This window comes from Harpia harpyja, chromosome 4 (assembly GCF_026419915.1).
Source record: "Harpia harpyja isolate bHarHar1 chromosome 4, bHarHar1 primary haplotype, whole genome shotgun sequence".
In the NCBI taxonomy this organism is placed as follows: Eukaryota; Metazoa; Chordata; class Aves; order Accipitriformes; family Accipitridae; genus Harpia; species Harpia harpyja.
In genome coordinates this window covers 61,096,626-61,110,509 of record NC_068943.1, presented here as the reverse complement: position 1 = coordinate 61,110,509, position 13,884 = coordinate 61,096,626, and the positions used below count along the sequence as shown (strand labels likewise).

General features: G+C 35.6%; 1 protein-coding gene across 5 annotated transcripts in view; it reads right to left on the bottom strand.

The window, feature by feature from the left end:
• LAMA2 (laminin subunit alpha 2) overlaps positions 1–13,884 on the bottom strand; it is a 385,301-nt gene that overhangs the window by 200,437 nt on the left and 170,980 nt on the right. The window lies entirely within an intron of this gene.

The following is a 13,884-nucleotide window of genomic DNA, read 5'->3' as shown; positions in this document are numbered from 1 at the left end:
TACGGGGTGCTTTTATCTTTGCTCTTAATGGGATGCTGAATGGTATCCCAAGCAGATGTACTTATTATGGCAGCTCAAGTCACTAAGTATTCATGATTTTGTTCGCGGAGTCAGGATAATAAAGCACACCAATTACAAAATGTTTGCTTAATTGCCATTGTCATACTGCTGGGATTTCTGTTTAAGTTCCTTTGTATACAAAAGAAAAGAAGAAAAGATTTATGGCCTTTGGGGCAGTATTCAGACTATTTTCTTTGTACTTTCAATATTTTACATAAAACATATATGGGTACTTCGAGTGCAATGGTTAAGAACTTTTTGCTGCAATGGTCAAATTTTCCTGATGGTCCCAGATTGTCCAAAGCACACACACAGTTAACTAAGATGTGTACATAAATCTGTGATACTGATTATACATTTTGAGCAACACAGCTAATGAATAAAATCTAGTTTTAGTGTCCCTCCTATTACTCATTCATTTGGTATTCATTGTTTTAACACTGACCATAATGATATCCATTAGGTTTTACAATGGATGTCATTTATCCTACCATAAGAATTCCATCATAATTCAGCATAGACGGTAATATACTCATTATGATGGATCTTTTCATTAATAATGTGGATTTGTAGCCACATTATCCAATATAATATCTGCTGTATTCAAGCATTAATTAACATCCACTTATTTTAAAGTGGTAGTCACTACCTGCCTAGAGCAAAATAAATCCTGCTTTGTAATAGAAGTTTAAATTCACCATATTCTTCAGGCAAAGTGAACATATTTCAATAACTAACCAGTGTTTTCAGTGCTTTATGAAATGCTGCAGCAGTAGTATACATGCTGTAGTATCTATGAAAATTGGGCCTTCCCAAACTAGAAAACAGCACACTTCTAACAGGCAAGAAACTCTGAAACATCATTGTCAAAGACATGGTTTACTATAGTCACTTTACACTTATTTCTGCTGCGGTTCTCCTCTACACATCTGAGCATCACAGAACAATCTCAGGTACCTAAATAGAGAAACTGATAGATGGCTTTTCAGCTCTCTGATGATTTTGGTATTTGAATATGAAACTAAATTTGTGTTGTAAAAATGTCAGAAGGACTTTAGTAGGTCAGATCAAAATCTGTTCAGACTAGTGCCTTCTCTCTAAACATAAGAAAAATTTCATAATGTTACTAAGTAAATAATTTGTCATCTTCAACTCAAAAAGCCCTGGATATATTCAAACTAGCCAAAATTTCTGTATTTGAAAAATACAGATTTTTGCTTTATTACAGAGCAGAACATAACTACACATTCTGCATATCTTTTATGCAGGAATGGACATAAAATGTTGAATTTTAAATGGAAATAAAAAATAAAACATGCAAAATACATACAGAAAACCTACATAACAATTTAAATAAGCTTTCCTGTGTTAAAAACACTAAGAATCTTTGGAAGAAAACACAAAAATACTTTTTTATAGATTTACTGTAAATTTTTACGTGGATGTTAGCTGCATCCATGAAAAAATGAGACTTGTAAATGTCGTAAAACATTTCATAGATCTATAGAACAACCATTTTCTAAACAGAACCTGCAGCATTTAGCCATCCAAAATACTGAAAGACAGCTTGAAAGAACTTTCATGTAAAAACCTTGAGAGGGAAGCAAAAGCACTTACCTTTTGGAACATACAATACATGATCAAAACAAAGTTAATACTCTGTACAATGCATCTACAGATGATAGCCCAGAATTATCTTACGTCTCAAAAGCAAATACAGAAAACACTTCACAATACCGGAAAGAAAGTAGACAGAGAAGCTAAATAATGATTTACAGGAAAAGTAGTTAAGGCTTAGTTTTTCATATTTGCCTAGAGTAATACTCTCAATGGCTATGAGCCAAGTATATAGACAGTGGACTGAAAGTACACGAGAATCAGTAAAAATATTTATAAACAAATATAACTTAAGGGAAAAGCTGCTGCTTTCATTATTTCAAATAAAGCATATGAGCTTCATCAATTTTTTTAATTTTTTTTTTTTTCCCTCACAAAAACTTGCATTGAATGTTTGGAAGCTTTTTTCTTATTTCATTTTACTTTTGTCTGTACCTTTCAGAAAAACATTAGATTTGCAACTCTGTAAATTGTATTAACCATGTTTTGTCACAGATTTTCATACAGGTTTCACAATTTGATGAGACCACCGCTGAACAGTGAATGCACTTCTACTTAATTTGAAACTGAGATTCAGTGCAGAGACAGTCAGGAGATACTCCAAGATTTGGAGAGCTCTTTTGACTCTCCCAAATCTTTCAGCTATCATTTATCTCCTTGAATATTGCAGGCAGAGGGATGTTTTGTTTCATGGAGCTCTGGGAAGGCTTGGTAATGAGTCTGATGATTTACTGATAAGGTCATCTACTTCATCACATTCATGGTGGGAATAAGAGATTTTGAGTTGCTGTATTTGTTACCAATTGTTAAAACTCTTCTACTACTGCTAGCCCCTTTTCAGTAACAAAGGAAGAAAATAGGAGTGACAGATCCGCAAAGGCAGGCTGCAGTAGCTCAGAAAATCTCCATTAATGCCAGACAGGCTCAGACACTGTTCAAAATCTGAAACAAAGTATCTGAAAGAAATTTTCTAATATAAAATTTGAAAATGTTTGGTGGAAAAAGCCAAACCAGTATTTTAGTGAAGAATTGTTAGCTAGCTCTAATATAAAAGCTAGAGGTTTGTTTAAGAAAGGTTGCCTTGATCGTTCCCATATTGAAGTTTCTAAGTTTTTTTAATCTCATCTGACTAGTTTTATTCTCTTGCATCCTTTGTGTCATACATTCATATTTTTGTTCAACAGATAAGAAAAATGTATAAAGCTATTTGTATTTAAACATATATGTATATGTATCATATATTTGACATAAAACAGAAGACATAGGACAGTGACAAAACTGGGGTTTTGTGCATTGACCTAAACTGAACTAATACATCATCTATGAAAGAGAGAAGTAATTTACCGGACTGCACATCACATAAGATGAATCTCAGCAACAAAATTTAGAAAGTTCTTTCTCAAAAGGACTTGTCATCACAGCAGACTAAACAGAATTAGCTCACACATTTAAGTAATAAGACACAGCTGACCAAACAATGTCAAATTTATTTGATTAGCTTTAAAGGCATCTGTTGTTACAAATCTACTTCATAAATTAAAAAATGAAGTTTCAGTCCACCAGTTTTACTAGCTTAGACTGCCTAGGTTTATTAAGTTAGGAAATTTTGTTTCCATAGCTAATGACAACAGAATACGATCTATTAGTTTCCTTTTTCATTTTACTTTTTTTACTTTTCCATCTCTTTTTTTAAACTTGGCAAACATTTTAAATAACTAGATGTATGTATAGCTCTGTACTGTTGCATTTAATTCAAAATATGTAAGAAGAAAAAGTTCCTTTATAATATGACATACTTTGATCATCTAAGCTTCAAAAAAACTTCAAAGTAAATGAAATATTGCACTATGGTTTTCTGGAGCATGGAAGATACAATATCGATGGAAAACTATGGATTACTATTCACTGTATTTATATCCATTAATATTGCTGCAAACCTGCTACCCAGTTCACGGTAAAGCAAACTTAAAATTTTGTAAGTTTTGCCTTATTAACTGCACAGTAAAGTATGCACTGCAGTGAGGCACAGCTCACCAGGACACACTGCAGGAAACCTGGAACAAAGCATACTATGTAAAAGAAGCATGGATACAGGTAGGATTGCTGCGCTGACTGGCTAGTCGCATAGGTTAAAGCCTTCCATTCAAGGGAGTACTCACTCCAGGCCACACTTTTAGAGCAGACTCTAGCTATCTTATGGATAATTGAGATATGGTTTAGGAATATATAAAGCCATTTAGCTTATGCAATTTTATTTTAAAAATTGAGTCATAACCAAAATCTTCTTTCAGGACAGTAAATTAAAGGTATGTATCTCTGGCACTGTTATTTTTAAATAATAAAATACACTTGAAATCCTTAACTGGGGGGCAGAGGGGGAATGACCCAAAAAGCCCAGAAGAAAACTGACACAGAAAGTTGTTAAAACAACTGCCTTCACTGTGAAGAATTTTCCTGTCACCAAAAAGTGTTAAACTAGCCAAGGAACTGGTACAGAAGTGTCTAAGTATTTCATGATATTTGATACTTAAAGGTTTCAAAGGCTTGTAATAAAATAATGAAAAATATTGGTAATGTTACCATTCCTCTATCTTACTCATTTTTCTGAGGAAATTACCTCTGGAAAATAAATCGATAGGGCTAAGAGGGCCAAACAAATAAAAGAAACTCTTCAATTAGAAAAAAGGATTCACCTGTATCATAATACAGAGTGCCTCTGAGACTGAAAAGGCATGTAGATACCAATCAGAAATTCATCCAGCCATCTCAGGTGACAGGGGTGGTACTGCACATATTGTGAGAAATGTTAGGTACTTCTAGCAAAATATGGAATGTTCAGGCAGGCCCATTAAAAAAACCCACAAAACCACAAAACAACCTCACAAGAAATAAGTGCAAATATATTCATTAGGGTAAAACAATCATCTGTGTCTACCCATGCATGGTATCTGCTCTCATTGCTGTCGCTCCTGTCAATCTGAAGTTGATAGGTAATGGCCCTATGATTCAGGGAAACTGCTGAAGTGTGTACTTAGGCTTCAGTTTGAGAGATGGGTTCATTTATCATCATAATAAGCTATTACCATTGATAGGTCACAACTCATTGAAGAGACAGTCAGTCTAATTGGCTCAATTCAGTTAGCTCTGGATGTGCCTCAAGGAGACGAGCAGTGCTTTGCAGGTAATATTCAATCACCCAACAAACCACTTGTTTAATAATTCATCACAGTTCAGATTGGGGTTGTAGCACATGATTATCCCTTCAATATGCCAAATATCTGGTCTTAACCCTTTTGTCTCTTGGGTCCAGGAAGGCAAGGGCAAATTCGTTCTATAGTTAGGGTAACTCTTACTTCTAGAAACTTACTGAATATTTAAAATTTCCACTGAGGCTTGCTTTCTAAAGAAATTTGTTGTAATTAGCTAAAGCCTCTCTCTGGAAAATAAAATCTTTGCCCCATCATTCTCTCCTGCTAAAGATCAGCTTACAGTATGTAAATTTAATAGGAACGTAAAGTAATGGAGATCCTTTTGCCTTCTAGAGATATAACGAAACAGTATGGGTCCATTCAGAAATCTTTAGCCATCAGGTAATGAATGATAGGGTAGATGAAACAGAGGGAATAGTGTACATGAGACACATGACCTACAGGATTTAAAGGATGCTTCATACCCTGTTCAGATATTAGATCAAAGCGTGAGTCACTCACAATATTACAGTGTTTAGAATAATGACTCTATGAAAAGACAAGTTAAAACTAAACCAATAATTCAAGCTTCTGATCACTGTTGTGCTACTTTCTTGTCAGTTCCGCTTACCATTTCATTGTTCAATTCTTTGTCAGTATATTGCAGCCATACTGAAAACTTCCTTTGCAACTGCTGCATTGTCAAAGGCTTTACGTTTATATTTCTTCTATCACTTTCAATGGTGGTGTGGTGGGTTGACCCTGGCCAGCAGCCAAACCCCCACCTGCCTCTCACTTACTCCTGTCTCCCATGGGATGGGGAGAAAATAGAAGGAAGGTGAAAAGACTTAAAAGATCAGTGGCAAGGGTTGGAGAGAAAGCCTTGATGCTGTGCAAGCTCTGTTCAGCAAGAGCTAAAAGACTGGTGTGTTACCAACACTGTTTTAGCCACAAATGCAAAGCACAGCACCACACATACCACTATGAAGAAAGTTAACTACAGCCCAAACAGACCCAGTATAGATGTTAAAATATTATGTTCGTATCAGACTATCTGATGGTCTGCCTTTCTCTGTCTTTTTCTTACTAAACTGAAACATACAAAAGTGATAATTTTGATACTTTTTGGATGACTGACTGGAAATTTAGTAAGTATGGAATATCACCCTCTGAAAATCAGAGTTTGTAAGGCGCTCACAGCATAATGGCCCTACCACTCACCAAACATTTATGAAAAAGTCAAGAATATATAGAATTCACAAAATTACTCATTTAATTTTTATTATCATTACTCGTGAAACTGGTTGCTTCTCCCCATAAACAAGCATAAAATGAAATAAAAAGCAGCTCTTTCTATGCACTTCGAGTGTCAGTTTGAGCCTTCTTTCACTAATGATATCTTAATTGAATTTGTACAATTTTCAACCATTGATAAACCACTCTCCCTTCTTCTATACTCCACTTAGTAATGGTGCTTTGTGTGTTAAAAATGAGTGACTCCTGCCAATATTTTGTTGTACAAATATTCAACCTTTCTGTTATTGATAATGGATGTAAAAAGCCACTAACAAAGTTCATTGGATTAGGTCTCTCAGACCTATGAACTAATTAAAAATTCACATGACACCCATACAGTGAAATATGCGTCACACAAATTCACGTGCATATACCTCTTAATTGCATTTGTACACAGGTGACTAGCGCTTGGATTTGGGCACCTGTGCTACACTGGTTTGGTCTTAAAACTTCTTAATGACACAAGGTAAAGTTAGTCAATCAAGTTTAGGCACCAAAACTTAGTTTCTGAAGACAGACGAGAAGAAAAGCAATGCTAATTCCTATATGTAAAATGGAAATAATGGAATATATCCATCTTGTAGAGAAGCTGCTTGTCAAGAACATTTTGAGACTGTCAGGTGCTACTGAGCATGCCAGACTTCAAAAACAATATAGCACAGATTGAAAGTTCTGCAAATGGTTTGCAGAAAAGGCTGTTTCCCTTGTGCACCATCAGAAGTTCTCAGTACTTTTGCCCTTCTGCATACTGCCTTTTTGATGTGGAAAGCAAAAGTTGAATACCACAAAATTACAAACCTAAAGCTCAGTGGCATCATGCGGTTCTACTAATGAGTTCTAAACTCAACAAATTCAATTACATTCTACTTCAAGTTTTTGTAATCTATTTAAATCTATTTAAATTTAAAGTAAATTGGGGGGGAGGCAGGTAAATCTGAAATAGGAACTCAGTTATTCTTAAAGGGACATCTGGAAACTGAACTGAACACTACCTCTTTGTGGATCTCATATTTTGAGAATGACCTTTCAGTACCTCTTATGTATACCCTTTTGGTGATGGGCATAGATTCCTTCATCACACTCCTGTGTAACCCAGTATCAACTAGATGTCTGGACTATAAATGCTGCCTGATTAATGTAAGTGGATAAGTTGAGTAAAACTCCATTAAACCCTTTACTTCCAGGTAACCTGTGATCAGCAAGGAACTCCAAATATAATTTTCAAAGCAAACGCTTATTTGCTGAAGAAGTACTTGGTATGCAAAGGCATACAAGAGGAACAACCCCCCCATGTAACCTCCCTTTCATAAACTTCAGTTTTCCTTTGCAGTCTTAAGTAACCACTGTTCAATTTAGCTATCTCTAGCTTAGGAATCACCATCACCATGCTTCTTTGCATGTTGATTAGCCCTCAGTACAAATCACCAGATATATTAATTCTTTCCAAGTCAAAGACTTTTTTTCTTTTTCTTCTGCTTTACTGGATCCTTCAGTATTTTAGTATTTGGGATCAGAGATAAGAAGAGTAAGACTTTTCAAACTGGCAAGCATATTCCCCAATTTACTTTCTTCTTCATTATTTCCTAACACCTCTCAGTATTCTCTCTCTAGAATTCACATCCCTTCTTTTGTGAAACTACTTTATTTCCTGCTTGTTTCTCCATTTGTCAACTGCCACTATTGATTAAAACCCTTGCCTTCAAGGCAGACTTGGGTAAGCAGGTAACACAAAGAACACTTGAGATTTATGAAATAATTTCACCAACAATAAATTTCCTCTTTTCTCTACAGTAATATAAGATGATTTTAGCATAAAGAAATTAAATGTATCATGGGATGCATGAAATACTGCAGTCAGTGGACTCAGCTAGCCAGATTCTGAGCCCTGTTTCAACTCATTTCCAAGGCGCAAAGAGGCCGTAACAATCTACTGGGCATCGTTAGCTTTCCTTGCAATCACAATAATGGCTGTACTTGAACTGTCCCAACAGGCTATCCAAACATCATTAAAAGCATTAATGAGGAACAAACTGTTCAAAATTTACTTATGTCTCGGTAGTTCTTTACAGTCATGGACAGCTGAACCCCAAATAGGAGTCCTGATATTGTTTCAATTTGTAGTGGGGATCAAGCAAAATTTTGCTAGCCAGAGCTGTGAAAGAATAATCAGAGACCTACCCCTGCCTCATTTCACGGTGTCATGCTGAGAGAATATATCAGCAAACATAAAGAATCTAAAGCCAATCATGTAATACAAATCAAGTAAACTTAACGGAAGCATCAGTCAGCTGTGGTTCAGATCTTTAAAATGTTTTGCTCTTCACTTGTATTCCTGCTGTGTTTGTCTCATCCTTTCAGTATCTGAATTTGCCTATTATCTCAATTTCTAGAAGCTATAGTGAAGTAAGTGCTAATAAAATAAACAGCACATTTGGCATAAGTTGAAAACATCTTCATACATGTTGACTGAGTCTGATTACCATGGTGACTTAATTTCAGTCAAGGCAATTTAGATTGTGATTTAAAATAAAATTACATTATTTATATTAGTTTAAGGTTTACTTGTTAAAAATGAAAACATCAATAAACTAAACCAGCTTTTTATCAGAAGAATGCATTCAAATATGAAAGGCAAAAGATACTGAAGTAGCTGTCTTTACAAAAGATATTTTTCTTTAGGTTCAAATGAATCATTTTAATTTTCTTCTATGTGTTGGCTGTTGACACTACTTAAAAAAATCTGAGGATCTGCAGCAACTGTGAATAACTTCAGGGGTGTTACACTGAATGGAGATTTCTTGCATACTATGTGCTGCTGATGCCTGTTACTGTTTCTTTTACAAATATGGATAATGGGCATATAACTTATCTATTTCATCCCACTTGAATTTACAAGACATTAAGAATCAATAAATGTCCATACAAAATTGTTTTTGATATGTTATGCCTTATACTTGAGGATCACATTCCCTACTCCATCCCCAATTTACTTTTGCAAGCTTGCAGATGTTCTTTGTTCATCAAATCTTCATTCAAATCTCGGGCTGAAACTCACTTCTGTGCAGAGGGTATAAAAAAAAGGCAAATTCATCACGAAGTACTGGACTTACCATCACTGCAGAAAAATCCTTCAAACAGTTAGCAGATACTTCAAGCACTGCCATTATGTTACTAAATGGTGGGGTGGCCTGCTTAGACTTGGACAACCCATCTGCACAAGGGAACCAAATATTCTACATGAGGGTCTAAACTGTCCATATAACCAGCTGAAAGAAAGAAGTATCTTATAAAGGCGCACAAAGGGAGATTGCATCAGCCCACCTAAGTTTCACTACTTCGCTTCCCTAACAATAAAAGCAATACAGACACATGCTCAAAAAAAATCAGTCTGCTGGCTAAATTGAAGACACAGCTGAGTGTTGGAATTAGGTAAGCTAGGTCACTCACTGCTTTTCATGAGGCCAATGAATTTCAAAACAAACTGATGGTAGAAAAAAGTAGCTTCCAACAACAATTTAATTTGCATCTCATCCATTTATACTAAAAGATGTTAGGTTAGATTGTTCTCCTTTTTGAGGCAGGCAGTAAAAGCAAGAGTTGTAGATCTACCTAACTCTATCATGTCCTATGAACAAGAAAGTCTCAAGATCGGAAACCATGACAATACTAGATGAAGCTTTCTGGGTTTAGACGCATTAATAATTTAGGACAATTGATCCTGGGAGTTCTGTTCCAGCTGATTATTGTATTATTTATGCTTCTTTATGTTTTGGGTTTCAACTCCCTCCCTCCCCTCTGGGAGCTGTAGACTGCAATTTGCTTTGCATTATTCTGCCTTTTGCATCAGAATTGCCTAAGAAATGAAAACAAATGGAAGGAAATAAACATAAAAGCCACAAGGACCTAGCTTATGATTATTTTATAATTCAATATTTAATCCTATGAGGTATTCTGGGCAGTGTGCAATAGATAATATGTCACAAAACAAACTGCTCGCTCCATCCCAATCTTTAGCTTTCCATGGTAGAGTACTTTTAAAGGGCTGATAGATTTTTAAAGTTTGTACGTATTGACTACAGGCTTATTATAGTGTCTTCATTTCTGGACTCAAAGAAACATTGGCTTCTGTCAGTCAGCAAATAGGTTACACAGCTAATTGTAAAAGAACAGGTAAAATAAATGAAGTGACAGCGTTAAGTCAAACAAGACCCCTTTCTGTTCTGTATGCACAGACTCTACACAAAACTTTCAGCTGTTGTCTTGGTTTTAACTAGAGGTCAGGGAAAGAACAATGTATCCACCATATGGCTACTTACGTCTATGGAGTTGACAAACATGATGTACTAGAATTTTTCCAAGAGGTAACAAAGCCTTTTATTCAAGCATCTTTTGCTTTAATTTTCACTATACTCAGACTTCATGAAGGACCAAATTACATTAACTTTACTTACACTGAATGGGATCATGCTGTACAACTAGTTCAAATGACTCCTGTAAAACAACATTTGATGCAGGAAACTTCTCAATCTGAGTAAAATCTGCCAGTAAGCAAACAGTGGTTTTGAGCAGAGGTGGTTTAGGGCTTCTGTCACATTGCTTGCAGTCTGAGTAATGGCAGCATTAGTATCTGCTCAAAACCCAGACAGAGGAGTTAGAGGGGATATATTATCTGTTTTCTGTGGGACTGCTGGGTGTTGAGACCTAAGAATGTTCAGAGACTTGGATTCTAGGACAGCCTCCACCTAAAGGCTGAACTAACCTGTGTCTGCTGACCAAGGGCAGTGCCCTAACCATCTGAAAGAGACGGAGTAAATCGCCACCTTCATGGTTAAAGCTGGCCCTTAGCACAGAAAGGAAACACAAAATTTGCAGCAGCAGAGACAAAATAAAGCAGAGAGACTTTCTCTAACCAAAGATGGATGTTTCCTCATGGAATCTCAAGTGGCCTCAGCTGCCCCTCGTGTGTGTGTGTGTGTCATGGGGGGGTCATGTGTTTATTTAGATATGCTCCATATCATGTTTTCTTTCGGCTAATCGTAAATGGCTTCTACTCAGCATACAAATGATCAAATTGCTTTTTGCTGAGGTGTCAAAGGAAAAGAGGCAGAATATATACATCCTGTCAGATTTCTGAAACACTGCAGACACCTAACCCTTCCACACTGACTTTAAAGAAACCAGTGTTTCATGTCATCCTGAGTTTGGTATCTAATTTTTAATTAATTTTACACTTTCCTTTCAGTGCTCTGATCAAACATTATTAGAATGTAACCCATAACACTTTCAGGCAAATTTATAAAATATTTTAGCATGGACACAAGTTTAAAACAACCTTATAGATCCATTGTCAAAACAATTTAAGAAACTGCTAACAAAAACCAAATGGGGTTTTCAAATACATTTCAAATTAAAATGCAATTAGAGTTGATAGAATAAGACAATTTTTCAGTAACTAGAAGCTCTAACAGACCGCAAGTCCTCATGATTGCTGCAATCCTTAGTTCAAAAGGCTATGACAAGCTAGGCAGGCAAGGAAATAAACTATTTTATGATACCTACTAAAACCTTAATACTAGCCATTTTAAATCTGTTCTCCCAAATTATCCACTAGATATTTTATTTCTAGAAATTAAATTTCTCCAGATTACTCCCAAACTTATTCTGCATCAAAAACAATGTTCAATTTTTCAGTTCAAACACGTATTATATAGTCAGACAGGTAAAATATCTGGCTTTTTAAAAAATTATCTGTATTTGTACAACAAAATTTAGGTTTTGAGAGCAGCATATACATTTAGAAGACTAAAAGGATATGGTGATGTTGTTAAAGTAATTTGCTCATGTTCTTGTCCCACTCTGACATAAAGAAGAATCCTGTACCATCTATAGCCTCTTGTTATTTATAATGTCTCCTTAGAGACACAGTCAAAGACCAGTATCATATAGCCTAGTGTCACCCAGATTTAGATGAAAAAGAAAAAGCTGAAGACTGCACACTCAGGAGCATCCTATTTATAATGCTTTTTTCATCCAAAAGCAGCATTTGGAGATGGATGTAAAACAAGCAGATAGCAAACATATGGCAATCAACATTGTGGAGGCATATGCACAACATGCCTACTTTATATTAAAAGAATTATTTTAAATAAGGTTTTCAAGCTATATTTGAAAACTAGGAAATGCAGGATGGTTACAACCTTTTGTTACTCAATTTTATTTTGGGGAATAGTATTTAAGAGCATAATTTTAACAATAAAAAGGAAAGGCAGTTTTCTGTGACACAAGGTTTATATATTACAATAGAAGTGTACATCTTGATATAAGATTTCCTAAATCATTCTCTAAATCATTTCCTAAGACAAAAATTCTTAAAGAAGCTTGCCTGCTCTGAGACACCAATTATTCTACTGTAACACAGCTAGCAATCACTCTCAAGAAAGGATGTTTTTATCTAGTTTCAGCTATTTGGTTTTATCCAGTTTCAGCTATTTGGAGAAATGTTTTATTGAGTTTACAAATAAGGACTCTCAATGTTCTATTTCCATTTCCTTTTCCATAGCATAAATCATATGGCCTAAGCATGTCATTATGACTATAATTTACATGATGCAACATGACAGTTAAGATGTACTGTGGTAATTTGTGAGTGCTTTCAGTATTATTGTAGTATCAAAAATTTATATGGTTAGGTTATTAAGGCAAATTGCTTCATTCATACAGAGATATCTGACAGTAACCACAAAGGACCTCCAAATTACACTGAAAAAAATATCTTCCATGTTCAAATAATTTGTGCACATTCTTACCATTATTTTGCTCACTGAATAGAAGCAGAATGAAATTCTGTCTGGAAAAGTATCAGGTCATATCTCAGGGTAAGTTCACCAGACATGGAAGATTATAGAAGAAACTCTCCCTTGCCCAGCGAAATAAGCCTGACTATCTTTAACAATTTATAGCCATGAACAGGATGCCCAGTTCTTTGGAATGATGCTATTTAGTTTCAACATGCTCACTTACCTTCTGTCATGTTGATTTTCAGCCAGCAGGAAGAAAATAAATAAATAAGAGGTTGACTAGCCTGAAGAGACTACAGAGGAAAATGTGCTCAAGTGTATTAGTGGTAGCATTTCTGGTAAGTTTTAGCATGATCGGAGTTAGGGTAAAGGGAAAGCTGTTTATCTTTCCTCACATTTAGGACTCATTCAGTCCTCAATTCTACTCTCTGGAAAAAAAAGAGATTTTCATGAAGGTATCATGTATGATAGCAGAAAGTTTAGTGGTGAGAAGCCTGATAGACCACTAAAGCATCCAAGACTTTAGAAAGCAAATATTTGGTATTAACCTGCAGGGCATGAATATGTGTGTATGTGCACACATGGACACATGCAGACTTGGATAAATACATGCATTAGAACTGGCACAGAGCTCACAACAGCATTTTCTGAGTTCTAGGGCAGAGAGCTCCCCCCACACAAGTTTCTTGCCAAACATTAAAGTTTTGTAACACACCCCCACAACATCTGATACACAACTTGCATCTCTGAAAAGCAGACAAGGGAACTGTTTTTTAAAGCTGAGGACAAGGTGGGAAGAGAACAGGACAAGCTGAACCACACACCAGCTAATTTGTTCAAAAAACAATGCTGCAAACTATACAGACTTCTCTAATACCTGACAGCAGAAGCCCGAAAAGGGCTCAAGTTCAAAGATACTTAGTTAA